Raw genomic sequence first — 26,213 nt, 5'->3', positions numbered from 1 at the left:
AAACTGTGTGTAGCTCATGGTATTTTACAGGGTCTAAAATTCACCAAGTCATGGATCTTAGAGATGAGATCTATTTGGATTAAGGGGATGGAGCAGTAGTGCAAGATGGAAAAGAGGAGCATAAAAATAAACAGAGAAAAACATCTTCAGTTGTTTCTTGCCATTTTCATTTCATTTCTTAAAAGCTGTTTCAGTTTTCCCAGAATCTTCTCCACACTCCTGTTTGCTCTTTCCAAGAACCTTTCCTGGAGAACGAGGTGCAGCTTCTGTCACAAGATGTGCCACCAGCTGCACTTTCTCTTGGCTTTCCACAACTTGTGTGCAGCTCAACTCTGGCAGCATAACAGGACAAATGTTTGAAGAACTTGACAGCTTGTTCTTTCTTTTCCTTGTGGGCTGGGCAGTTGTGCCATTGGTAAAGTTTTCATTGTTACTGTTCTGCCCTAAGAAACCATGAGGGGCTACCAGGAATTGTCAGGGAATGCAAGCCTGACTGAATGCAGAGAAAGAATCTGCAGAGCCTGCATCCAGAAATGGAGAGCTGTGTGATAATCATTGCAACATCCCCATGGGCATCTTGAAAGTGATCTAGAAGATGAAAATGCTCTGACAGAGGGAGTTTGTTTCTGAGTTCAGTGTAGAGGATTCCACATCTAGTGCATTGGTTCATATATCAAGAGTTCAATCAGTTCATGGAAAGCACCAGAACAAGCTGGACCTCTCAGCCTTAAACACTTCAGTTGTTCAGGGACCCAAAAATGTTCCATAGAGCATTAGAAGGAGAGGAAAGAGACAGAGAGACAGAAAGACAGAAAGACAGAAGCTCCACAGAAAGACACACATGTGGCTCCCAGCTCCTGGGGTTCCAGTGTGGGTGCGACACAAACCCCAGGAGAAGGCAGAGTCCATAGCAGGGGCTGACCTTGTGCTCCTTGGTTTTAAGCCCCTGGGCCTTCGTGGGCCTCCCCCCAGCTGGGACTTGTGATTGCTCGGGCGTTCAGAGCCGGGTTAGCGCTGTCCCAGCTGTGGGACTGATTGACAGCTCAACCCAAGGTGTCTCGGGACACTGATCTCATCCAGCCTCTGACAGTGACCATGGTGACACTGGGGAACCTCATGGAACCGTGGGTCAGTGTGACAATGCAGGTCCAAGGACACCATGGTGATATCCAGGTTTGCTCAGCACCAGAGACACCTTTGCCTTGTTTGTCCCCAGCTGTCATCACTGCCTCCAGTGTTCTGCTCTAACGGGAACCCGGGGACACTTTCACATGAGTTGTGTTCCTCAGTGGGACCCATTAAAAGTTAAAGAAAGTCTGGACTTTGAGTCTGACTTTGAGTTCTTGAGAAGTTCTTTGAGCACACTCTGAGGTCTGGGTCCGATGCAAACAGCACCAAAGCCCCAGAGGGTCATTAACGTCCTGGTGCTGTGTCTGTGCTGCTGAGCTGGGCCAGGCTCCTGGCCCAGAGACAGCTCCTGGCAAGGGCAGCGCTGCAGAGAGACAGCTGTGGCCAGGAGCAGCTCCTGTGCACAGCCCAGCAGGGCTGGGGCACTGCCAGGGCATCCCAGGGACACGAGCAGGGCGCAGACAGAGCTCACAGGGGCTCAGCACTGGCAGGGGCTGTGGGGTGTCCCAGAGGGGGCTGTGTCACAGCAGCACCTCTGTGGCTGTGTCACAGAGGCACAGAGCAGCTGTGATGTCAGAGAAGGGCTGTGTGACAGCACAGCGTGGGTTGTGTGAGGTCACAGATTGGGCTATGACATCACAGAGCGTGTTGTGTGAGGTCATCAAGCAGCTATGGCATGATAGAGGGGACAGTGTGACATCAGAGAGCAGGCTGTGACATCATGGCATGGCTGTATGACATCAAAGAGCGGGCAGTGAGGTCAAAGTGTGTGCTGTGACATTACAGAGTGGCAGTATGACATCACAGGGAGGGTTTTGTGACATCACTGAGGGGCTAGTGACATCACACAGCAGGGTGTGACATCATAGTGTGAGGCCATAGGGCAGACTCTGCCCTCATGTAGAGAGTGGCTCTGTGACATCAGAGTGTGGGTTGTGACATCACCGAGTTGGCTGTGTGACATCATAGAGCAGGCTATGACATCATGGAACAGACTGTGATGTCACAGGATGACGTTGTGACATCGTAGTACACGGTGAATTTCTGACATCACAGAATCTTCTGTAACAGCACAGCTTTGTGACATCACAGAGAGACATCGCAGAGTATGGCCTATGACATCACAAGGGAGCTATGTGGCATCCAAGAGTGGGTTGTGACACCACAGGGGCTGTGTGACATCACAGGGGCTGTGTGAGGTCACTGGGGAGGTGACTCTGCCCCAGCCCCCCCTCCCAGTTCCCCCAGAGAAGTCCAACGCTGCTCGTGCACAGCGGGGTCCCCTGTTCCCCCGGGTCCCCCCGCCCCCGGCGCCGCAGCCTCCCCCAGAGGATGTTCCACGAGATCGAGCCCAGAGCCTGACACAGGGCCATGGGGGGCGGGACAGGGGACAGGGACCCCCGGCAGCGTCCCCGTGTCCCCCAGGGCCAGAGCCTGGCCCAGGGCTCCTTCACCCTGTTACCAACGAGGGCTTGAGAGCGCTGAAAAAATCCCCGGCAAGGGAGCAGCAAAAACCAGATTTAATATTGAGCAACAGCACCACAAAGTTCCTTGGCAAGAGTCACTCTGCTCCTGACTGGACACTTCAGGCACACCAAGGAAAAAAAGCAACAACAAAACCAAACAGAATCCAGGCAATCAAACCAGAAATGAACCAAGAACTGTCCCTGTGTGAGTGTAAGACACAAGGAAATGAGGGCAAGGATAAAAGGAATACAGGCCCAAGAGCTTAGAGAGCTCAAACTAAACAGGACTTAACTTATACCTCAACCTTAACTTCCACCTTCAGCTTCACAATTTAGCAAAAGAACAGCACTCTACAGTATTTAACAGAACTTATAACCTATGACTTTGCAATTTAACTGAGAAATAACATTTAACAATATTCAACTTGGCTTATTTTTTAAATGTAAAAACTTAGCAAAGAACAACTCTTAGCACAAATTAACTTAGCTTAGACCTTGTGATTTAACCTTACTGACAGGCCTGACTGGCTCAGCTATCCAAGGCACTCAGACCCCTCAGAGAGCAGCATTTCTGCCACATTTCCCAAGCACAGGCACTCCTGTGTGCACACAGACACAAAGAGTCAGTGCAAGGCACCTGTGAGAAATTCCCCTGAGGGCAGGGAAATGCTCCCTGCCGATGCTTTGGCATCTCCCCAGCGGGGGAAGGGTTGAGCCTGGAGGAGTGGGGGGATCGGCCCAGGCTCCCTCAATGTTAGGGATCCCCGAGTGCAGCAAACGGGAGAGTTCCCGGCTCGGAGAGGCCCCACTCCGAGGGAGTCGCTGGCCCAGGAGAGCTCCAAGGGGCTCCTTTTGGAGCGCTGTCTGTAGGGCCCCAAGAGAGGGGCTTCAGTGCCAGCAATGTTTCATCCTGGCTGCACTTGGCATCCACAGCTTTCTTTGGCAGGGTGAGAACAGGGCTGTTGTGCCACCGAGGGAACAAAAACACTTCCCGGGGCTGCTCCTAAAGCCGCCAGGAGCTGGTTGGGCAGCAGCAGTGCCTGGAGCAGACAGTGTTTGTGATGAGCTCCAAGGAGCTGAGCCCAGGGGCTGTTGGCCAAGGCCGAGGCCCAGCGAGCATTTCTCAGCTGGCAGGGCGGCCGGAGAAGGTGGAGGCGGGGGAATAATTCACGCCCTCAGTGTGCTCCCAGTCGCTCCCAGTGTTTCCATGTCCGTGCCCCAAGTGCTGCTCCCAGCCCTGATCCCTGGGGATGGGAATGTCCCGCTCCCTTGCCGGGGCAGGGTCACACCTGAGCCAGGTGTGCAGGGCAGGCCCTTGCCCTGACCCCCAGCACTGTCCCAGCTGCAGGATCTGCTTCCCACCGGCCTCTTCCTCCTGCAGCCCCGAGCCCAGCTTGGTGCTGAACAAAGGGGCTGGGCCGGGGCCATCCCCCGGCGGGGGCTGCACACCCCCCTGCCCCCTCCCCAAATTCCCTCTGGGGGAGCAGGAGCTGGGGCTGGAGCCCTGTGGGGAGGGACAAGGGGGTGACAATGGGATGGGGGGTGTAACACACGCTCTGGGGGGACACACACGGCCCCGGGGACCCCCCCATATCTTCTGCAGAGCCAGGACGATGAACCCCAACATGGAGCCACTGAGCTCTGGCAGTATCTTGAGGGTGGGGTCTGGTGGCAGCTTTGGGAGTCTGGGGGAGTCACAACCACCCAAAAACGCCCTCCCAGCCCCACAGCCACTCCCAGACTCCTGAAACCACCCCACAGCTCCCAGCCAGGATCCCCCCCCAACTACTCCCTGCAAGATAAATGACCCCAAGAACCACCAAAACCCGTTTCCATCTCCCCCAGGACCCACCCAAATTCTCTGCAAGCCACACAGCCCTGTCAGGGACCCAAATCTCCTTCATAGACCCTGCCAAGCCCCCTCCCAGCACCACAAATGCCCACAGGATTGACAGAAGCCCTTCCCAGTCCCCCCAGGAGCCCCTAAACTCCCACCTCCCATGGCACTGACCAGGAGAGCTTGGTGGACAGGAGCATTTACAGCCAGGATCAGCTCGGGCACTTCAGCAGTGATTTGGGCACTTTGGGAGAACATCCCGGATAGGGAGACCCAGGCCAGGCACTGGGACAGACAATTAGAATTCTTGGAGAACAGGCGGGCTCAGGTGGACACCTTTTGCCGGCACACCTATGAGATTGTGGACATGTCCCCTGCCTTTGATAGCTTCAGAACACCCAAATCCTCCCAAATATTCTATTGAACCAACCCCAAATTCACCCCCAAATCCAGGTAAATGGTGCAGCTTTAGATCTCTTTGCTCAATTTCTTTATTTTCACCCCAGTTTTGGTTGTTTAGACAGGGTGAGGAAAGAAATTATTGAAATGGAAAAGACCTCCAAGATCATGCAGCACTGCTTGATGCCACCAGAAGAAATAACTGGACAGAGCGGGTGAGATTTCTTTGGGGTGTAAAGTCAACAAATCGCTTTCTGCCAGTGAATTTCCAGTTTAGATCAGAGTCCTGATGGATGTTCCTGCCCCTGTGTTCATCCAGGTGCCTATGGGGATCCAGGAGGACATGGAGACCACCTTCCAGGTGTCTTCCCAGCAGGGATCACTGGGAATGTGGGTCACCAGGGCTCTGACCAAAGTGGGTCCTCCCATGGGGGATGGAGTTGGAGCAGGGCACGAAGCTCTTCCCACAGCTGAGGCATTTGCAGGGCTTCCCTTACCGGTGCCTCCGTTGGTGTTGGGTCAAGGTAGAGCTCCTGGAGAAGCTCTTCCCACACTGGGGACACTCGTAGGGCCTCTCCCCAGTGTGGATGCGCCAGTGGGTGACAAGGTGGGACTTTTGTTTGAAGCCCTTCCCACAGTTAGGGCAGCGGAAAGGCCTCTCCTTCGTGTGAATCCGCTGATGTACAAGGAGACTGGAACTGGTCTGAAACCTCTTCTGACACTGGGGACACTCGTAGGGCCTCTCCCCAGTGTGGATCTATTGGTGGATGATCAGCTGGGACTTTTGGCTGAAGGTCATCCCACATTCCCCACACTCATAGGGCTGTTCCCCAGTGTGGATCCTCTGGTGGCAGATCAAGGGGGACCTCTGGTTGAAGCTCTTCCCACATTCCCCACACTCATAGGGCTGTTCCCCAGTGTGGATCCTCAGGTGGCAGATCAAGTGGGATCTGCAGCTGAAGCTCATCCCACATTCCCCACACTCGTAGGGCCTCTCCCAGGTGTGGATGCGCTGGTGGGTGACGAGGTGGGACTTTTGTTTGAAGCCCTTCCCACAGTTAGGGCAGCGGAAAGGCCTCTCCTCCGTGTGAATCCGCTGATGTACAAGGAGACTGGAACTGGTCTGAAACCTCTTCTGACACTGGGGACACTCGTAGGGCCTCTCCCCAGTGTGCATGCCTTGGTGGGTGACGAGGTGGGAGCTGCAGCTGAAGCCCTTCCCACACTCCCCACACTCCTAGGGCCATTCCCCGGTGTGGATCATCTGGTGCTGGATCAGGTGGGAGCTCTGCCTGAAGCTCTTCCCACACTCCAAGCACTTGTAGGGCTTCTCCCCATGGTGAACCTGCTCATGGCCCACCAGCTCCGAGCTCTGGCTGAAGCTCTGTCCACCTTCCTGGCACAGGATGCCAGGGCTTTTTGGGCTCCCGGGGTCCCTTCTCCCCTCCTTCTCTGCTTTGGGCTGCAGGGGCTCCAAGGAGCCCCCCCTGCCCCTCTTCAGGCTGTTGAGGGTCCTGCCAATGACGGCGCTCCCCCCTCTCTGGGCTCCCCACTTTGGGCTCCTGGGGGACACAGGGCTCTGCTCCTCCAGGCTGCCTCTGCTGTCAGCTGCCACCGGGACCCCCCAGTGTCCCCCCAAGGGGCCTTTTCCACTCAGCTTTGCAGTTCTTCATTTTCCAAACATGCCCCCCAAAAACCCAACCTAGGGACCCCCCCAGGATATCTGGGCCGAGCTCCCCATCCCTGGTCACCCATGGGATAAGGGGGTGATGGTCCCAGGGGGGCTGCGAATTCAGGGAGGGCTCGACCTCATGATTCCTTTTCCTTTCCCTGATCCTCCTTTGTCCCTCCTCTTCCTCTTCGTCCCATGCCTCCTCTTCCCTCCCCCCACCTCCTCCCCCAGGAGCAGCGACACACTCGGTGCCCCGTTCCCGCAGCCCTGGCAGCCCGCGGTAGGAGCGGGGATGGAGCCGGGACAGGTCGGGATGGGCAGCGCGGGGCTCTCGGCTGCTCCCACCCGCTGGGGGCGGGGGGAACCCGGCCCGGGCAAAAGGAGAGGCAAACTGGGAAAACTGGGGGCTGCACATCCAAACTGGGCCTTGCTGGGGACCCTGCCAGGGGACTGCCAGCCCTTGGGGCTCCTCTCGGGAGATCCGGGAGGGGGGAACGCAGAGAGGGCTGGGGGATCCCAGGAATGGCAGCACTGGGAGTGACTTTTTTATACTGGGCTTGTACTGGGATCATACTGGGAGCAGCTGGGCCCATGCTGGGGCAGACTGCGGTCACACTGAGGGAGACTGGGATCATATTGGAATCATACTGGGATCACACTGGGACAGAGTAGGAGCCTGCAGTGGGCAATTGAGACCATGCTGGAGGCAAATAGGATACACTGGGAGTGACTGGGATCATTCTGAGTTTGACTGGGAGCAACTGTGAGCAACCAGGATCATGCTATGAGCAAGTGGGAGGAACTGGGAGTCACTGGGTGCATGCTGGGGGTGACTGGAAACAACTGGGCTTTTACTGGGATCAACTGGGATCATGCTGGAGGTGACAGGGATCATATTGGCAGTGAGTGCAACTACACTGAGGCTGACTGGGAGTGGTTGTGAACAAATGGGATCATGCTGGAAGGAACTGGGAGTGACTGGGAGTATGCTGGAAGGAACTGGGGTACACTGGGAGAGACTGGGAGGGACTGGAACAAAAGTGAGGGTGAAAGGGAGCAACTGGAACCATGTGGGGCACAACTGGTTCATACTGGCAGTGACTGGGAGCACACTGGGCTCATCTCTAGACCATACTGGGAAGGACTGGACTAATATTGGGAGTGTCTGAGAGTGACTGGGAACACACCAGGCACATCATCCCCCATACTGGGTGTGACTGGGAGCAACTGGGAACACACTGGATGAAAGTGGGAGCAACAGGGACTATGCTGGGGGCAAATTGTATCATAATGGGGAGTGACTGGGAGCAACTGGGCTCCTGCTGGGAGCAGCCCCTGGCGGCCCCGGAAGCCCCGCACCCCTTTCCCGGCCATGCCGCCCCTCCAGCCCCAGCACCCCCCATTGCCGGGGTGCCGGCACTGCCAGGGGTCCCCCCCTCTCGGGGTCCCCGCTGGGGCTTCTGGGGCTCTTCTCTCTCTGGGCTCCCGCTCAGGGCAGCCGCGGCTCTCCTGGGGCTCCCCAAAACTGGTGTCCCCCCGCCGGGGCTCTGCCGCCACCCACACTGGGATCCCCCAAAAACACCTCCCGGGGACCCCCCGATGTTCGCCCGAGGACCAGCTGCGGCTCGGCTTTGGAGCCCTACCAGCTCCAAACATCTCCCCAAAAAAACCCAAACCCAGGGAGCCCCGGGCTATGTGGGCCGAGCTCCCCCTCCCTGGGAACCTGCGGGATGGGGGCGATGCTCCCGGGGTGCTGCGAGCTCAGGCAGCGCCAGGGCCACGCGATTCCTTCTCTCCTCTCCTCCGGCTGCTCCCTGCTGCCGCTGCGCCTCTTCCTCCCTCCCTCCTCCTCCTCCCCCGCTCCCGAAGCCTTCGCAGCCGCGGGAGGGGCGGGGATGGAGCCGGGACAGGTCGGAACACAGAGAGGGCTGGGGGGGATGCCAGGAGTGGCAGTGACTGGGTTGTACTGGGATCATACTGGGAGCGGCTCCTGGGTGACCGAGTTCTACTGGGATCATACTGGGATCGTACTGGGAGTGAGGAGGAGAAGCGCGATGGCTCCAGCGCTGGGGCTGGGGGAGCTCCTGGGGCCCCGTGGGGACAGCGAGAGGTGGGGGGGCCCCCCGGCACCGGGACTCCTTGGTCGCCCATTCCGGACCACCGAGGGGCCCCTGAACCCCCATTCCCGGGCACCACCATCCTCCCAGGCTCCCATTCCCGGCCGGGATTCCACCCCGCACCCCCTTTTCCGGCACCGGCAACCCCGCACCCCTTTCCCGGCCATGCCGCCTCTCCCAACCCCCAGAGCCCCCTTTTCCTTCACCCAGAGACTCCCTGGACCCCTATTCCTGCCTTTCCCAGCGCCCAGACCCTCCTTTCCTCAACACCGAGGACCCCTGGGACCCCTATTCCCAGCCAGCCCGGGTTTTCCCACCTTTTGCAGGGAATGGGGACACCGGGGACCCTTGCAGTCCCCTTTCCTGACGATAGTGACACAATTATGCTCGCCCAAACGCCTCCTGGATCTCCCCTAAGCCCCCAGTGGGGATTCCTGGGAGTTCCCCTGTGTTCCCCCTTTCCCAGGACTTTGGGGGTCCCCCCGACCTGTCCGTGCACCCCCAGATTTCTTCCACAGCCCCCTGTGATGGTGGGGGTGGGAGCCGAGTGCTGGTGCCCCCCTGCCTGCAGCAGATCCAACGGTGAGGGGAGTTTGGGGGGGTCCCTGAGCATTTGGGGTCCCCTGGGTTTTGGGGTGACCCCCGGGCCCCCCAGGATCTCCCTGAACACGCTGACGCTACCCGTGCGCAGTGAGAAGCTTCATACCCGGCACGGGGTCCCAGCTCTGTCACCGGCATCGCCCAGGAACCCCCAAACCCTCCCGGGAACCCCCAAATCCCCCGGGACACCCCAACCTCCCCGGGACCCCAAAATCATCCCTGGGCCCTCCAAAAACTCCCCAAGACCGCAAAAACCCCACACAGACACCCCCCGAACCATCCCAGGACATCAAAATTCCCACAAGAGCTCCCAGCACCCCCAGACCCCCCTGAGAAGGTTCGGTCCTGGCAGGGGTTCCCCATCTCTGTCACCAGCAGGTACCCCAAACCAGCCTTGGGTTCCCCCTGGGATCGCCCAACCCCCCCCTTTGGGAATCCTGAAAACCCCCCTGGGAACCCGCAAAAATCCACCGGGACCCCAAAAACCCTGGATATAGACAAAACCCCCGTCAGAAATTCATCATGAAATTTATACCCAGCACGGGATCCCCATCACCATCATCGGCATCACCCGGGTACCCCCAGATCCTCTCGGGATCCTGTGCCTGATGCAAATGGAAAGAGAACTGGGGTGTGAAAAATAAAGCTTGTTTATTTTCAGAAAAACAGCAATGAAAACACAGAACACATTTACATTGTAAGTATATTTGTAACAACAACTATCTATAGAACGTATATACCTAAGAACATATGTTATGGTTTGACGCTGGCGCGATGCCAGCACTCCCATGAAAATGCACTTTTTTAAATAATTGCTGTGAGATGTGATCAGGAACAGAGCAGAGCAGGCTCAAACTTTATAACAAAGAAAAGAACTTTATTAAACTACTACTACTATAAAAACACAGACACTCAATCCTGGACAAAGACCTTCCAAAACACTCTTCCTCCTCCCAACTAATTCCCACCTAATTTCCAAATGGAACCACAGTGAGACACCACCCTGGATCCTGATCAAGTTGCCACCCTTCAGATATTCAAATACTCAATCTTTCAAGGGAGACAGGAGTCTCCCCTGTGCCACAGACCCCCCAGGAAACACAATTGCCACCCTTGTGTTTCCATGTCACACATGGCAACTGCCCAGAGAAAATCTGCCGTGGTGAAACTCTCCTCTCCATGTCACAGTGCTCTCCCCACCGTGCATGGACAGACTGCTCATAGGGCTCCTTTAAGGATGCTTTGCCATGGACCAAAAGAGACAACAGTTCAGTTTCTCATTGCGGGACTACAGTCCCCCCCATTTTCCCCTGGGGCTGAGGGTCCAAGAACAGAGGTCTTCTTCTCCTCTTCTTCTTCCTTGAAGATAGAGGGCTTCTCCACACTTTCTCCTCCAACTCTCCTCTGTTCTCTCTAATCCTCTGCTGGTAATCACTAATACAAGTCTCTTGGCTCACCAAGGCACCCCCCTAAGTGCAGCTTCTGTCAGGAGAATTTGGTTCAGTCTATGGCTAACAAGAAAAGTCCAGCCACAAGCCACTCCATCATCTCCTTCCAACTCAAGAATTTCTTCTTCCATCATCTCGGATCCCAGACTGTCTCTCTTCTACTTCAAATCAAGGAGGAGTAATATTTTACAAAGCCTTCATTTCTCAGGAAAGGGTTAAAAGCTCAGACTCCCTGGATGGCTGATATCTCTGCCCAGCAGCCGATTCCCAAGGCCAAGGCTGGGTGCATTCCCCCCCCGCTCCTTCTCCTCCGCGCCGAGAATGTTATAGGTGCCGTCTGGACTCTCTGTCTCTTCCCTCTTGGCGGGGGGAACGACAAAGGCATCTCTGCTTCTCTCCACCCTTCTGTCCACAGGATCTGGCTCGGTTCCAGTCCTTCAGCCCCCTCGGCTCACCTCGACCAGACCGCATGGCTTCCCCTCCCCCACCCAGCCCCATGGCTGGGCAGGGGAGATCTGCACTGCACCCTGACCGGAACCAAAGAGAGCGAGCTCTTGGGAGTTCCTGCTTTTAACCCCCTGTGTTCTCAGAGGCGTATCCACACCTTTAGTGGCCACTTTAGGTGCCAATATCCAAACTTGACTACTGATTGGTTTGACCCAACTTTCTGAAAGAATTCATTTCCATGTCAAACCACAACAGCATATCCAACAAAAGTCTATGAAACGTATTTACAGAAGACAAAAAGAAGCCCTGAAACCTATGGCCTAAAGACAACAACAAACTCTACAACGTATGTACAAAAGGGTGGCGTCTCTGTCCGGGATCTCCATCGGTCCTTGAGGAAAAACAAGAGGCACAGTCACTCCAATCAGGCAGAGAGGGCTCTTCCATGTGCCCCCAGGCTGGCCCAGCAAGCGCAGCACAGGCTGGGGATGGCCACCAGAACCCAATGCACCGGGTCCCACATCCCTGAGCAGGGACCACCCAGCCCAGTCCCAGCCTGGCAGCAGGGGACCCGCTCTGCCTGTGGGGACCACATGCCTTTCCTGCTGCTGGGATTGGTCTTCATCCCAAGATCATGGCCTCTTCCTCATCTTTCTCATCAATGTCCATGTCCTCAAGGTACTCTTCCATTTCCACGTCCATCTCCTCTTCCACATCTACCTCCATCTCTTCCTCTCCAGTCTCCTCTCCATCCACTTCCATCTCCTCCTCAGTATCAATCTCCATGTCCACCTCCATCTCTTCCTCTCCACTCTCTTCCCCATTCACTTCCATCTCCTCCTCTGTATCAATCTCCATGTCCACTTCCATTGCATCGTCTCCACTCTCTTCTCCATCCACTTCCATCTTCTCCTCTCTATCAGCCTGCATGTCCACCTCCATCTCATCCTCTCTGTCTGTGACAGCTCTGCATCATCAGCCTGCCCAGACTCTGCTCGGTGTTTCACAAATGGAGAAGTCAATGGACATTGTGCCAAGCTTCCTTGCAAACAGCAACACCTGCATCAGCATGACAGAAAAGAAGGGAAAAAAAAAAAAAAGAAAATATTCACCGGTTAGAACAGAGCCAGTGTCCCACCATCTTCCCCTCCACTGTTATTACAGAGGCAAACCTGGGCCTAAAGCTTCCACCTCCCAGTTCCTGATGCTGTTTGACTTCAGCCTTGACTCCCCGTGATCTACCTGACTGCTGTCCAAGTGGGGCTGGGGATGCTCAGCCTGGAAAGAGGAGACACTGGGGAGGCATCCCTGCAGCTCTGCAGGACTGGAAGGGTCCCACAGGAAAGACGGGGACAGTGTTCAGCCGGGCCCGTGGCAACAGGACAAGGGGGGATGGCTTTCAACTGCAGGAGGCTGATTGAAGTTGGATCTGAGGGAGCTGCTCTTTTACACTGAGGCTGCTGAGGCACTGGCCCAGGCTGTGGATGCCCCATCCTTGGCAACAGGGCTGTGAGCAGCATGGGCTGGGAAAGATTGCTCAGCTCGGAACAAGATGCTCTTTAGATCCACTGTGATGTCACAGATGTGATGTTCCAGCAGGAACTTCCAGCATCCAGCAAAGAGCACAACACAACCACTGGCCCTTGTGTCAGCCCACCCTGTGCCAGCCCTTGTGTCAGCTCACCCTTCACCATGCTCCCTGTCACCCTTCTCGTCACCTGCGCCCTGATGCTCCCATCAGTCCTGAAAGCTCTCTGTTGCCTGGATTTTGTCATCCGTCCCTGCAGGATGCTCACATTTGTCCTGAGGAAGGTACGGTGCCATTCCATGGAGGTGGACACCCCCCGGCTGCCCGGCTGGGCTGGAGTTCTATGGGGATGGGGTGGGACAGGGACCCCACTCTGAGGTTTTGCTATCTCTGCAGGCTGTCACAGAGAGAGAGGACGAGATGGAGGTGGACATGCAGGCTGATAGAGAGGAGAAGATGGAAGTAGATGGAGAAGAGAGTGGAGACGATGCAATGGAAGTGGACATGGAGATTGATACTGAGGAGAAGATGGAAGTGGATGGAGAAGAGAGTGGAGAGGAAGAGATGGAGGTGGACATGCAGATGGATACGGAGGAGGATATGGAAGTGGATGAAGAAGAGACTAGAGAGGAAGAGATGGAGGTAGATGTGGAAGAGGAGATGGACGTGGAAATGGAAGAGTACCTTGAGGACATGGACATTGATGAGAAAGATGAGGAAGAGGCCATGATCTTGGGATGAAGACCAATCCCAGCAGCAGGAAAGGCATGTGGTCCCCACAGGCAGAGCGGGTCCCCTGCTGCCAGGCTGGGACTGGGCTGGGTGGTCCCTGCTCAGGGATGTGGGACCCGGTGCATTGGGTTCTGGTGGCCATCCCCAGCCTGTGCTGCGCTTGCTGGGCCAGCCTGGGGGCACATGGAAGAGCCCTCTCTGCCTGATTGGAGTGACTGTGCCTCTTGCTTTTCCTCAAGGACCGATGGAGATCCCGGACAGAGACGCCACCCTTTTGTACATACGTTGTAGAGTTTGTTGTTGTCTTTAGGCCATAGGTTTCAGGGCTTCTTTTTGTCTTCTGTAAATACGTTTCATTGACTTTTGTTGGATATGCTGTTGTGGTTTGACATGGAAGTGAATTCTTTCAGGAAGTTGGGTCAAACCAATCAGTAGTCAAGTTTGGATATTGGCACCTAAAGTGGCCACTAAAGGTGTGGATACGCCTCTGAGAACACAGGGGGTTAAAAGCAGGAACTCCCAAGAGCTCGCTCTCTTTGGTTCCGGTCAGGGTGCAGTGCAGATCTCCCCTGCTCAGCCATGGGGCTGGGTGGGGGAGGGGAAGCCATGCGGTCTGGTCGAGGTGAGCCGAGGGGGCTGAAGGACTGGAACCGAGCCAGCTCCTGTGGATGGAAGGGTGGAGAGAAGTGGAGATGTCTTTGTCATCCCCCCCAGCGGGAAGAGGCAGAAAGTGCGGATGGCACCTGTAACTTTGCCTGCGCGGAGGAGAAGGAGCGGGGGGGAAATGCACCCAGCCTTGGCCTTGGGAATCGGCTGCTGGGCAGCGATATCAGCCATCCAGGGAGTCTGAGCTTTTAACCCTTTCCTGAGAAATGAAGGCTTTGTAAAATATTACTCCTCCTTGATTTGAAGTAGAAGAGAGACAGTCTGGGATCCGAGATGATGGAAGAAGAAATTCTTGAGTTGGAAGGAGATGATGGAGTGGCTTGTGGCTGGACTTTTCTTGTTAGCCATAGACTGAACCAAATTCTCCTGACAGAAGCTGCACTTAGGGGGGTGCCTTGGTGAGCCAAGAGACTTGTATTAGTGATTACCAGCAGAGGATTAGAGAGAACAGAGGAGAGTTGGAGAAAGTGTGGAGAAGCCCTCTATCTTCAAGGAAGAAGAAGAGGAGAAGAAGACCTCTGCTCTTGGACCCTCAGCCCCAGGGGAAAATGGGGGGGACTGTAGTCCCGCAATGAGAAACTGAACTGTTGTCTCTTTTGGTCCATGGCAAAGCATCCTTAAAGGAGCCCTATGAGCAGTCTGTCCATGCACGGTGGGGAGAGCACTGTGACATGGAGAGGAGAGTATCACCACGGCAGATTTTCTCCGGGCAGTTGCCATGTGTGACATGGAAACACAAGGGTGGCAATTGTGTTTCCTGGGGAGTCTGTGGCACAGGAGAGACTCCTGTCTCCCTTGAAAGATTGAGTATTTGAATATCTGAAGGGTGGCAACTTGATCAGGATCCCGGGTGGTGTCTCACTGTGGTTCCATTTGGAATGTAGGTGGGAATTAGTTGGGAGGAGGAAGAGTGTTTTGGAAGGTCTTCGTCCAGGATTGAGTGTCTGTGTTTTTATAGTAGTAGTAGTTTAATAAAGTTCTTTTCTTTGTTATTAAGCTTGAGCCTGCTCTGCTCTGTTCCTGATCACATCTCACAGCAATTATTTTAAAAAGTGCATTTTCATGGGAGCGCTGGCATCGTGCCAGCGTCAAACCATAACATATGTTCTTAGGTATATACGTTCTATAGATAGTTGTTGTTACAAATATTCTTACAATGTAAATGTGTTCTGTGTTTTCTTTGCTGTTTTTCTGAAAATAAACAAGCTTTATTTTTCACACCCCAGTTCTCTTTCCATTTGCTAAAGGCACAGGTAGCATTTGCAAAGTTGTGGTTTCCGCTTGCTCCAGGTTCCCAGGGCTGGAGGTCGGTGGGGGCGCTGGCACAGCCACAACCATGTGCTGCTACCCAAACCAGGGTAAGCTGGACCACATGGTGTCGCTTAACGAGGTTTCTATAGCAGCACACAAAAATTAGGTTCCTCAAGAACTGTTATTCCCTTTTCCTCTCGATGCCCTCGGGCTGCAGGTTGGGCACCAAAATCTGTCTTGGTTTGAAAAGACAGGTGTCTGCTACGGAAGGCAGGAGCCTTCCTGGAAATGGAAAATGTAAACCCCCTCCCTCCAAATTATTATAATTTTGAAATTAAAAGGCTCTCAGGCAAAGATATGGGAATAGGAATAACAGCTCTTTGCTAGGAAAATTTAAAAGATAACTGCAATAATACAAACAAACAAAAAAACCAAACTGCTGACAGAGTCAGAACACGACCTGACACCCTGTGGGTCAGGGTGTTGGGAGCCGCACCCCCAAACCCAGCTTGGAGAGCGGAGGTTTGGGGGGAACAATGGGAAGGGGGTGGGAGAGGGGGCACAGGGGGAGGTGGGACCCACTGAGGCTCCCCCAGGTCACCCCAGGACCCCCAGGCCCCGTCCCAGGCCCCCCAGTTCCCTCCGCAGCCCCGGCTGAGGGGGGCTCAGCCCAGGAGCCGCTGTCATTCGGGGCTCCCCCGAGGGCAGCCAACGGGAGAGCTCCCGGCTCGGAGAGGCCCCAGCAGAGGAGGGGATCTTGTCCCTCCTCGAGGGCCCTGAAGGGTCTTCAGGCCCCTCTGAAGAGGAGTTTTTCTCTTTTTAAGGATTTTTGGGGGGACCTCACCATTTCAAGGGTGTTTTTTCCTCCCCATTTTCAGGTGTTTGTGGGGCCACAGCCCCACAAGCCCCTTTTCAGGGGTGATCATGACGGCTTTAAGTGACATTTTTCTGGGGGACTCACTCCAAGCCGCTGTAGGGGATGTTTTGCCCCCCAGGGTGGATTTTTGGGGTTTAAGGGCCCCCGCTCTGGTCGGGTCCCACTCTAACTCCCCTGAAGAGGCGAACACCACTCCTGCTGATTCCGGCAGCGGAGCCCGGGAAGGGTTGGGAGTCCTGGGAGGATTTAGGGGTACCTGGGAGGGTTTGGGGGTCCCAGGAGGGTTTGGGAGTCCCGAGAGGATCTGGGGGTACCCGGGTGATGCCGATGATGGTGATGGGGACCCCGTCTTGAGTATAAATTTCATTATGAATTCCTGGGGGGGTTTTGTCTATATCCAGGGTTTTTGGGGTCCCGGTGGATTTTTGGGGGGATCCCAGGGGGGTTTTCAGGATTCCCAAAGGGGGGGATTGGGCAATCCCAAGGCGAACCCAAGGCTGGTTTGGGGTACCTGCTGGTGACAGAGATGGGGAACCCCTGCCAGGACCAAACCTTCTCAGGGGGGTCTGGGGCGTGCTGGGAGCTCTTGTGGGAATTTTGATGTCATGGGAGGGTTTGGGGGTGTCTGTGTGGGGTTTTTGCGGTCTTGGGGAGTTTTTGGAGGGCCCAGGGATGGTTTTGGGGTCCCGGGGAGGTCGAGATGTCCCGGGGGGTTTGGGGGTTCCCGGGAGAGTTTGGGGGTTCCTGGGCGATGCCGGTGACTGAGCTGGGACCCCGTGCCGGGTATGAACCTTCTCACTGCACACGGGCAGTGTCAGCGTGTTCAGGGAGATCCTGGGGGGCCCGGGGGTCACCCCAAAACCCAGGGGACACCAAATGCTCAGGGACCCCCCCAAACTCCCCTCACCGCTGGATCTGCTGCAGGCAGGGGGGCACCAGCACTCGGCCCCCACCCGCACCATCACAGGGGGCTGTGGAAGAAATCTGGGGGTGCACGGACAGGTCGGGGGGACCCCCAAAGTCCTGGGAAAGGGTAAACACAGGGGAACTCCCAGGAATCCCCACTGGGGGCTTAGGGGAGATCCAGGAGGAGTTTGGGCGAGCTTAATTGTGTCACTATTGTCAGCAAAGGGGGCTCCAAGGGTCCCCGGTGTCTCCATTCCCAGCAAAAGGTGGTTTTGGGTTAAATCATTATTGGAGTACTGTATGTAAGAGTTGAAATTTTTTAATTTCATTTTTATTCTATTTTATTTAAATTAAAATTTATTGATTTTTAGTTTTATTATAACTCGTTGAGAGTACAGCAAGGACATTCAAGGGTAGGAACATTTTTTCCTGGCTGGTGACTGGAATTTCAGACCCTGGCAGTGTGTGCAGAACCACACAGACTGGGATCAAACATGGGCTGGGATCACCTGGACTGAGATCCTATGGACTGGGACCATATGGAATGGGACCATAGGGATCAGGACGGTACACACTGGGATAAACTGGGTTGAGATTATATGGACTGGGACCACATGGACTGGGATTGCACAGACTGGGATCCCATGGACTGGGAAAAAGCATTGGCTACCATTGGCTACCATCCACATATAAAGGTGGCCACCTCCAGTTGTCTTGATCCTTTTTGGGTGTCCCATCCCCCTCTTTCCCCCGCCTTCCCCATCGTTCCCCAAATCCCCGCTCCCCTCCCCCGTGTTTGGTTTTGGGGGTTCCAGGCCCCTCCTGCTCCGTGGGGGGGTCCCGATCCCTCTTTGGTTTAATTTGGGGCCCCCGACCCCTTCTCACCGCGACCCCCGCGGCCGGGGGGGCTCCCAGCACCACCAGTGCCACCAGTCCGGCCCCAGCTGCCCCCGCACGCCCCATCCCCATCCCCAGGGTCACCTCCCCCCTCCCCAAATTCCGCTCCCGGGGAGCGCTGGGCGCTGCGGGTCCGCCTGGCGACTGAGGAGTCATCGAGAACAAGCGCTCTGATTGGCTAGAAATGGCCCCGCGCAGTCTCTGATTGGCTATCGCATTGAGAAGCGCTGTGATCTGCCTGGCAACCGATGAGTAAGAGCTATCGCAGGCGCTGATTGGCTGAAAATCGCCGGCCCGGCAACTGAGTTGTCAGCAGCGCCGCGCGCTCTGATTGGCCAGGAGCTGTTTTGGAGTGGGGACGGGGGGAACTGGGGACCCCCAGGAGCCCCCCGGCTTTGGGGGTTTCCATCCCCCCTCGGCCCTCGGGGCGGCCCTGGGGCCACCCCAACACCCCCAAAGTGGGGAGGGTCCCCGAAGCCGTTTGGATCCCCCAAAAATGGGCTGGAAGCGGCAGGAGCCGCCCCAAAAAGGGATTGAAGGGTCCGGTCCGGGAATGGGGGAGGCTCCGGGGATGGCTCCGATCCGGATCGGGGCGGGCTGGGATTGAGGGAGGGTCCGTTCAGCGACTGGGCAGGGGTCTGGGACTGGGGGAGGGGCTGGCATTGGGGAGGGTTTGGGAATTGGGGAGGGGTCTGGGATTGAGGGGATTGGTCCATCCCGGGATTGGGGCAGGGTCGCTCCCTGGGGGAGGGGTCCATTATTGGGCCAGGGCCTCTCCCCTTCCCGAGCCCAATCCCGTTCCTGATCCTGTTCCCGATCCCAATCCCATTCCCATTTCTGTTCCCGTTCCCGATCTCATTCCCGACCCCGATCCCACTCCCATTCCCGATCCCGATCCTGTTCCCAGTCCCGGTCCCGCCGCTGTTTCCAGGAAATGGCTCTGCTCTCAACCCCGACCCCAAACCCAGCAGGTCAAACACCCCAGATCCTGGGGTCAACTCCCCCCGACCCCAAATCCTGGGGGTTCAAACACCCTCAAACCCAAACTCTGGGATGTCAAGCCCTACCCCACCCCCCCAGCCCCGAACCCCAAATTTTAGGATCAAACCCTCCAAATCCCAGATCCTGGGGTGTCAAACACTCCCCAATTCCCAAACGATGGGGTTAAATCCCCCTGACCCCAAATCCTGGGGTTTGAAACATCTGGGGTGCCCAACCGCCCTGATCCCAAAGTTTGGGGGTCAAACCCCCTGATCCCCAAATCCTGGGGTCAAAAACCCCAAATCCCAAACCCTGGTGTCAAACCCCCCCCAAACCCCAAATTTTAGGATCAAACACCCCCAATCCCCAAAGTTTGGGGTCATGACCCCCCCAGTCCCCAATCCCCCACCCCCCCCAAAACCCACTCCAGCCTGGGGAGCACAGTGGGGTTTGGGTTTATTTGGGGTCTGTTTGGGGTTATTTGGGTTTATTTGGAGTTTGTTTGGGTTTATTTGGGGTCTGTTTGGACTATTTGAGGTTTGTTGGTGTTTATTTGGGGTTTGTTTGGGGTTATTTGGGGTTTATTTGGGGTGATTTGGAGTTTGTTTGGGTTGTTTGGGGTTTGTTTAGAGTTTGTTGGGTTTATTTGGTGTTTGTTTGGGGCAGCTCCAGGTGCAATGTCTGCAGAGAGACCCTGGGTCCAACGCTGGGGAAAAAAGGGGGATTGGGTTGGGAATTGGGGGATTCAGGATGGGGAAAGATCCTGGGTGGGAAAAGGGGATTTGGGGTGGACAGGGAAGGATTTGGGGTGGTTTTGAGGGATTTTCAGGTGTTTCTATGGGATTTGGGAAGACTTCTATGGCATTTTGTGTGTTTCTACAAGATTTTGGGGTGGTTTTCAGGGATTTCAGGGTATTTCTATGGGATATTGGGCTGGTCTGGAGGGTCTTTAGGGTGTTTCTATGGGATTTTGGGGCAGCTTGAAGGATTTGGGGCAGCTTTAGGGTATTCAGGGGCAGTTTTGAGGGGTTTTGGGGTGGTTTGGTGGGATTTCAGGACATTTCTATGGGATTTGGGGGTGGTTTGGTGGGATTTGGGGTGCTTGGGGCGGTTTTTGGCTATTTAGGGGTGGGTTTGATGTGTTTTTTTGGGATTTTTGGGTATTTCAGGCCCTTTTTTTTTTTAAGTTTGGGGTTATTTTTGAGGGGTTTGGGCATTTTGGGTAACTTTTTGGTGAAGATCTCCATGGCGTTGCTCTGGGTGATGCTGAAGCCCTGCAGGACCTCGCGGGCGGCGCCCGCCTGCACCCCGGTGTCCAACTGCATCAAGGCGATGTCGCGGCGCCCGGGCACCAGCGCAGCTCCTGAACCCGGGAACCTGGGATGGGAACGGGGTCAGGAGAGCCCGAAAACACCCGGGAACCTTCCCCCAGACAGCTGGGAACCTTCCCCCAGACACCCGGGAATGTTCCCCCAGACACCCGGGAATGTTCCCCACAAATCCAGAAATGCTCTCAAAAAAAAAAAAAAAAAAAAAAAAAAAAAATTCCTGAAATATTCCCCCAGATATTCAGAAATTTTCCCCAAAGAAATCCAGAAATGATGCTCCAAAAAATCCTGGAACATTCCCAACAAACTAAGAAAATCCTCCAGAAAATCGAGAAATATTCCCCCCCAAAAAAATCCAAACCAAACCCCGTTCCCCATCCAGAAACATTCCCAAAAAAATCCAGAAATTCCCCCTCAAAAAAATCTAGAAATACCTCCCCAAAAACTAGTAACTCCCCCCCAAAACGTTAGAAATTCCCCCCTAAGAAGTCCAGTATTTCCTCCCCCCCCCCCAAATCTGGTATTTTCCCCCCAAAATCCAGAAATTCCCCCCTAAGAACCCAGTTATTCCCCCCCTCCCCGCCCAAATCTGGTATTTTCCCCCCAAAATCCAGAAATTCCCCTCTAAAAACCAGATATTCCCCCCAAAAATCCCGATATTTTCCCAAAACATCCAGCCCCAAGCCCCCCTCATCCTCTCTCCCCCCCGAGCCCCAAAATCCCCAAGTGCCCCAAAGCCCGGCTGGAATCCCCGGAATGCCCGGAATGCCGGGACTGCCCCAGACCTCACTGGCTGAGGAGCACGGAGAGCATCAGCTCCTGGGGCTGCTCAGGGAGCTCGGGCAGGAACAGGATGTGCTTCGGGGCTTCCCACAGCTGGGGGAAACGGGAGAAAAACCCCAAAATCAGCCCCAAAGCTGCCCCAATCAGGCCCAAAATCTGCCCAAAGTCACTCTGGATACACACCAAAAAAATCTGTCCAAAATCCCCCAAAATCCTAAAAAAAACACCCACAAAAATCGCCCAAAATCCCAAAAAAAACCACAAAAATCACCCCAAAATCCCACAAAAGTCTTTCCCAAACCCCACAGAAACCCCACCTAAATCCAATAAAAATCTCCTCAAAATCCTCACCAAAAATCCCATCAAAAATCCCACTAAAAAATTCACAACAAAATTCCACAAAAATCCCCTCAAATGCCCGCAAAACTTTCACAAAGAATCCTCAAAAATCCCACAAAATCCACCCAAAGTTCCAGGTAAAGCCCCACCAAAATTCCACAAAAGTGCCCCAAAATCCCCCATAGAATCCTCCCACTAAAAATCCCCACAAGAATCGCCCCAAAGCCCACACAAATCCTTTAAAATCCCAACGAAAATCAGACCCAAATCCCCCCTAAATCCCACAGAAAAATCTCTCAAAAAGTCCCACTAAATCCCCATGAAAATCCCACAGAATCCACACAGAAAAATCTGCACAAAAATCCCCCCAAAAATCTCCAAAGCACACAAAATCCACACATAACATCCCTCCAAATCACCCAAAATATCCCACAAAAATTTCCCCAGAAACCCCCCAAACTCCACCAAAAATCCACTCAAAAAATCTGCACCAAAATCCCACCAAACCCCTCTCAAATCCCCCAAAAATGCTCCCAAGTCCCTTCAAATCCCACCCAAAGTCTGAGAAAATCCAACCAAAAAATCCCTACAAAAACTTCCCTCAAAATCCCACCAAACCCCAACAAAATCTCACAAAATCCACCCCAAAAATCCCACAAAGATCACTCAAAAAAATTCCTGCAAAAATCCTCCAAAATCCTCCTCACAATCCCCAATAAACCCTCCCAAAAATTCCAGTGAAAACCTCCCATAAATATTCCGCCCATAAATTCCCATATGTCTGGACTCAAGGGCTCTGACGGGAATTGGTCCCTAATCCCAATCCCTTAAATCCCATTAAAATCCCATCAGATCCCCCAAAAAATACCATCAAACCTCATTAAAATCCCATAAGATCCCATTGAAATCCCTTAAGTTCTCACTAAAATCCCATAAAACCTCTCTGAAATCCCACAAGTCCCCTCAGTCCCTCAGGTTTTGGGGTCACTTGTTGGGGAAGATGAAATAGGAAAACCTTATAAATATGATTGCCTGGCAAAAGATTTGGAAAATACAGACATTGAGATGAGAACTAGATTTGAAATAACAAACCTTGACTACTGAATAACTAGAAAATAATAGTATAGCCAGGCTGAAAGCAACCCCCCCTTCTGATTAAACAACGCCCTTTACCTGCAGATAGGTCCAAAGGTCAAATGGAATGCTCTGTCTCACCCCCAATGTATGGTTCATCCCACACCTGTGATCCTCCCCTGAAGTATCAGATATCTGTGACCCCATTGGCCCAAGACCTGCTCCAGCCCACCTTGAAGCCCCCTGATAAGGTGTGCCTGAGAGACTGGATGCTCTCTTGGACCTTCCCCTGGGACCCTCACCTGGAACCCTCGCTCTCTCCCTCTCCCTCTCTCCCTGGGCCTGCCACGAGTTGGGCCTGGCAACTCCAAGCAGGGCCTTTCACCCCTTTTAATAAACCACATCTTCCAAGACCTGACTTCAGAGAACTCTCATCCATCCAAACCGTCCTGGAGTCCCGCGCTCTCTGCAGAGATGAAGATGGTCAGAGTAACAAGAAGACAGAGTGGCAATGCTACAGATGCCCTGAGGAATTCAGTCCATGTTTGGCATCCTTTAAGGGAGATGAAAAAAATGAACTCTTGCTTTTTTCTTCACTGGCAATGGAACAAAGCTATTTAATTTTAGAACAAAGCCATCTCATGTCTTTCTTCTAAGGGCAAGCAAAGGAAGGTTGGAAAGCCACAAATCCACAGGCAAAGCCATGGCTGTGTCACTGCTCATCACCAAGGAGTGGGGACAGGTGACAGGTCTGGAGTTGAATCCACCTCCACCATGCCAGATATATCCCCACCGTGATGGCACCCTCAGGCTTGCTCCTTTGGCCAACATGATCCTAAAACTGCCAGAGCAGGCAGCCAGGGGGGAGCTTTGCTCTGGTTCACCCTTGTCTTACTGCACACACATCAGTCAGTGAGGAATGACTTTGCACTTGAGTTCAGATTCCTGTTGAAACTCCTGCTTTGGACACAAACCCATGTAACTGTCTCCAGATGCAAGGGTCACAGCTGTACAGCAATGCTGCCAGATGTCTACCATGGCCAGTTACCAACCACTGATTGATTCTCTTCATTCAAGTGCCAGATCCCTCCTATTACAGCTCCTCTCCCCCTTGATGCCTTGCATCACAGCCAGCAGACTATCCTTCATCCTGAGGATCTAGGGTGCTCTTTGCCAGCTGCATCCAATCTTGCATCTATTCTTCATCTCCATTGCCACTACCAAATTATACTGTGAGATAGTTCTTCATGCAGATGAAGGCTGAATGTTAATTAATAGTGTTAATATCTGCCAATGTGTTTCCTTATCATCTCCACCAAGCTCTTTTACCAAGACATAATCAGGCTGTTTTACTTCTATCCTGGCTCTGATCCTCTGTCTGCATCTCTTGTTACCAGCCAGTGCTTCTACATCAGTAAGTCCAAAATCCCCAATAGAACAAAACCAACACTCTTTCTCAAAAAGATCATGTTTCTCTCTTTGCATGAAATCAATCCAGCTATTTGCATCTAAAAGAGTGAAATGTTCTTTTTCTTCTAGAGTGGCTTTTTAGCCAGTCCTGGATCTTAAACCACTATTAAAACCTATTATTTGGATTGTACTGCCCCAATGCACAAACCTCACCTTCTCCCACATTTCCCCCTGCCTGCTCTTTCATTTCTCTAGGCCATGTCCCAAAAACTTAGCTTTCTAACACAATCATATTATTCTTCTCCAACAGCAACTTCCATTTGCTGCCCCATCCCTGTATTTTCCAATCAACATCTCAGCACACAGTTTTCCAGCCTTATCCCCTCCCAGTTTTACTAGGTCTTCTCTCATTCTCCACTTCACATTGCCCCACAAAGAGAAAAGCTTCCTACCTGGTTAGAGCACATTTCTACCCCAGTACTGGTTCTTCAGTGGTAGAAAACATTTCAGACCACAGCAGATTTTCTTTCAATTGAGATAGCTCAACATCAGCTTCTCAAAGCTTACCAACAACCAAGGCTCAGCTTCTCTGCTGCAAGAAACTCAGCAGACTACTTAAAGCTTCACAAACTTCTGCAAAAGACCCTCAGCTCTCTACACATCCCTCATATCCTTTCCTGGTCATTAATCACTCCTTCCACCTGAGAGGGCAGGAAATTGCAGACAGATGGGTCCCTTTCAAGGGCCTCTTGACACCCTGAGAGCTTCCCTCATCTTCCTTCAAACTGCCTTCTTCTGCTTCTCCCCATACCCTAAAATCAGTGCTCATCTCCTGTGTTTGTGCCCATCTGTATCTTCTTCAACCTTTATTTTTTTTCTTCCTTTCAGAGGTTAATTGTCTAAATCACAAAAACCTTTACTTGGCTGAATGGAGTGATCCCATAATCAATGGATCTGTAAACCCCGTGTTTCTGCTGCTCCTTATCACCTGTTCACACATTTAAAACAGCAGCAAACATCCACCCTACCTCCTCCCTGGGCGGGGCCACTGCAATCCCGTTATCTGACTCCTACATAAAGCACTCCAGAGCATTCCTTGAGACACCTTCTGCCTCCCAGGTCATGGCTGAAACAGTTCTTTAAACCAGGAATCAAACACTTCTCTTTAAAGCATTTCAGTGCTTGACAGAGAAACATCGTACATCGATTGCAATTAACAGGGAGGAGACATCTCCTTGCTCCACACGAAAACGTTGTCAGCCATTAACACCTTCAAGGAGGCTCTGCTCGAGTGGAAATAGTGCACCTTGGGATCTGGGCTATCAATCTGCTCAGCAGGGGAAGGGGTCAGAGTGGTGAAAAAACAGCTATTTGGGCCTTCAAAACAGTTTCTCTTGCAAGTCATTCTCCCCTTGAGTTTCTGGTCTAGTTAACAAATGGTGAAGCTGCCACACTTCTGATTTTCCACAGAGCTATCCTCAGTAAAAGCTGTCATGTCAATGTTTCCACGACATAGCCCTGGGGGCGGCGGGAGCGGGCTCGCCCGCTCCGACCCCGGGCTCGTCCTGCGGGGCAGCGGCGTCTCCGGTTCCCGAGCCTGCGCAGCCTGCTGGGCGTGCGGCGGCAGTGGGAGCCGCCGGAGCCGGGGCGCTGGCCGCTGTTCCGTCGGGCCCCGGCCCAGCAGGCGGGCAGCCCGCCCCGCTCCGCCCGGCGGGGGCGGTGCCCGCTGCGCGGCTCCGCGGCACGGCTCCGCCGCTCCTTGGGCCGTGCCGGGCTCCCTCGTGTCGGCCCGCGGTGCCGCGGCTCCGCACACCGCGTCTCTCTCTGCGCCCCATCCCTGCCCCGCGCCGGGGGCGGGGGGCGCCGCGCCGGGTCTGCGTTCCGCGCCGGCGCCTGTGTCCGCCGCGGTGCCCTCTGCCAGCGCTGCGGCGGGCGGCACCGCCGAGCTGCCGGCTGCTTCGGCCCCGCTCCCCCGCCTGCCGCGGGGGCTGAGGCTGCGGCGGGGCGCGGGGCTGTTCACCTTGAGCGCGGCTGCTGACGCGGCCGGCGGGAGGCCGGTGGGTTCCCGTGGCCGCGGACCCTCCCCGTCGGCTTTGTGGACCCTCCCCGCCTGCCAGGTGACCGTGCGTCCGAGGCACCGCGGGCGGTTTTGGCAGGAGGTCCTGGATAAGGCTGAGGAGATGTGCGAATCTGCCTCTTCGCAGCGCCTGCAGGATCGCGGAGGAGGCTCCTCTGGCTCTGCTGATGCTGCGGGGAGCGTGGTGTCAAGTGATGCTGCGCTGCCTCGCAGTCAGGCGGCTGCTGCTGTCCCTGTGGAGCCCACGGGA

The 26,213-nt window shown here is 54.3% G+C and overlaps 1 pseudogene; it reads right to left on the bottom strand.

The window, feature by feature from the left end:
- Positions 1–5,209: 5,209 nt before the first annotated feature.
- Positions 5,210–26,213, bottom strand: part of LOC137467415 (zinc finger protein 850-like) — a 72,743-nt pseudogene continuing 51,739 nt past the window's right edge.

Source organism: Anomalospiza imberbis, unplaced genomic scaffold, assembly GCF_031753505.1.
Source record: "Anomalospiza imberbis isolate Cuckoo-Finch-1a 21T00152 unplaced genomic scaffold, ASM3175350v1 scaffold_62, whole genome shotgun sequence".
Lineage (NCBI taxonomy): Eukaryota > Metazoa > Chordata > Aves > Passeriformes > Viduidae > Anomalospiza > Anomalospiza imberbis.
The sequence above is the reverse complement of the archived record's forward strand: the minus strand, read 5'-3'. Positions and strand labels throughout refer to the sequence as shown.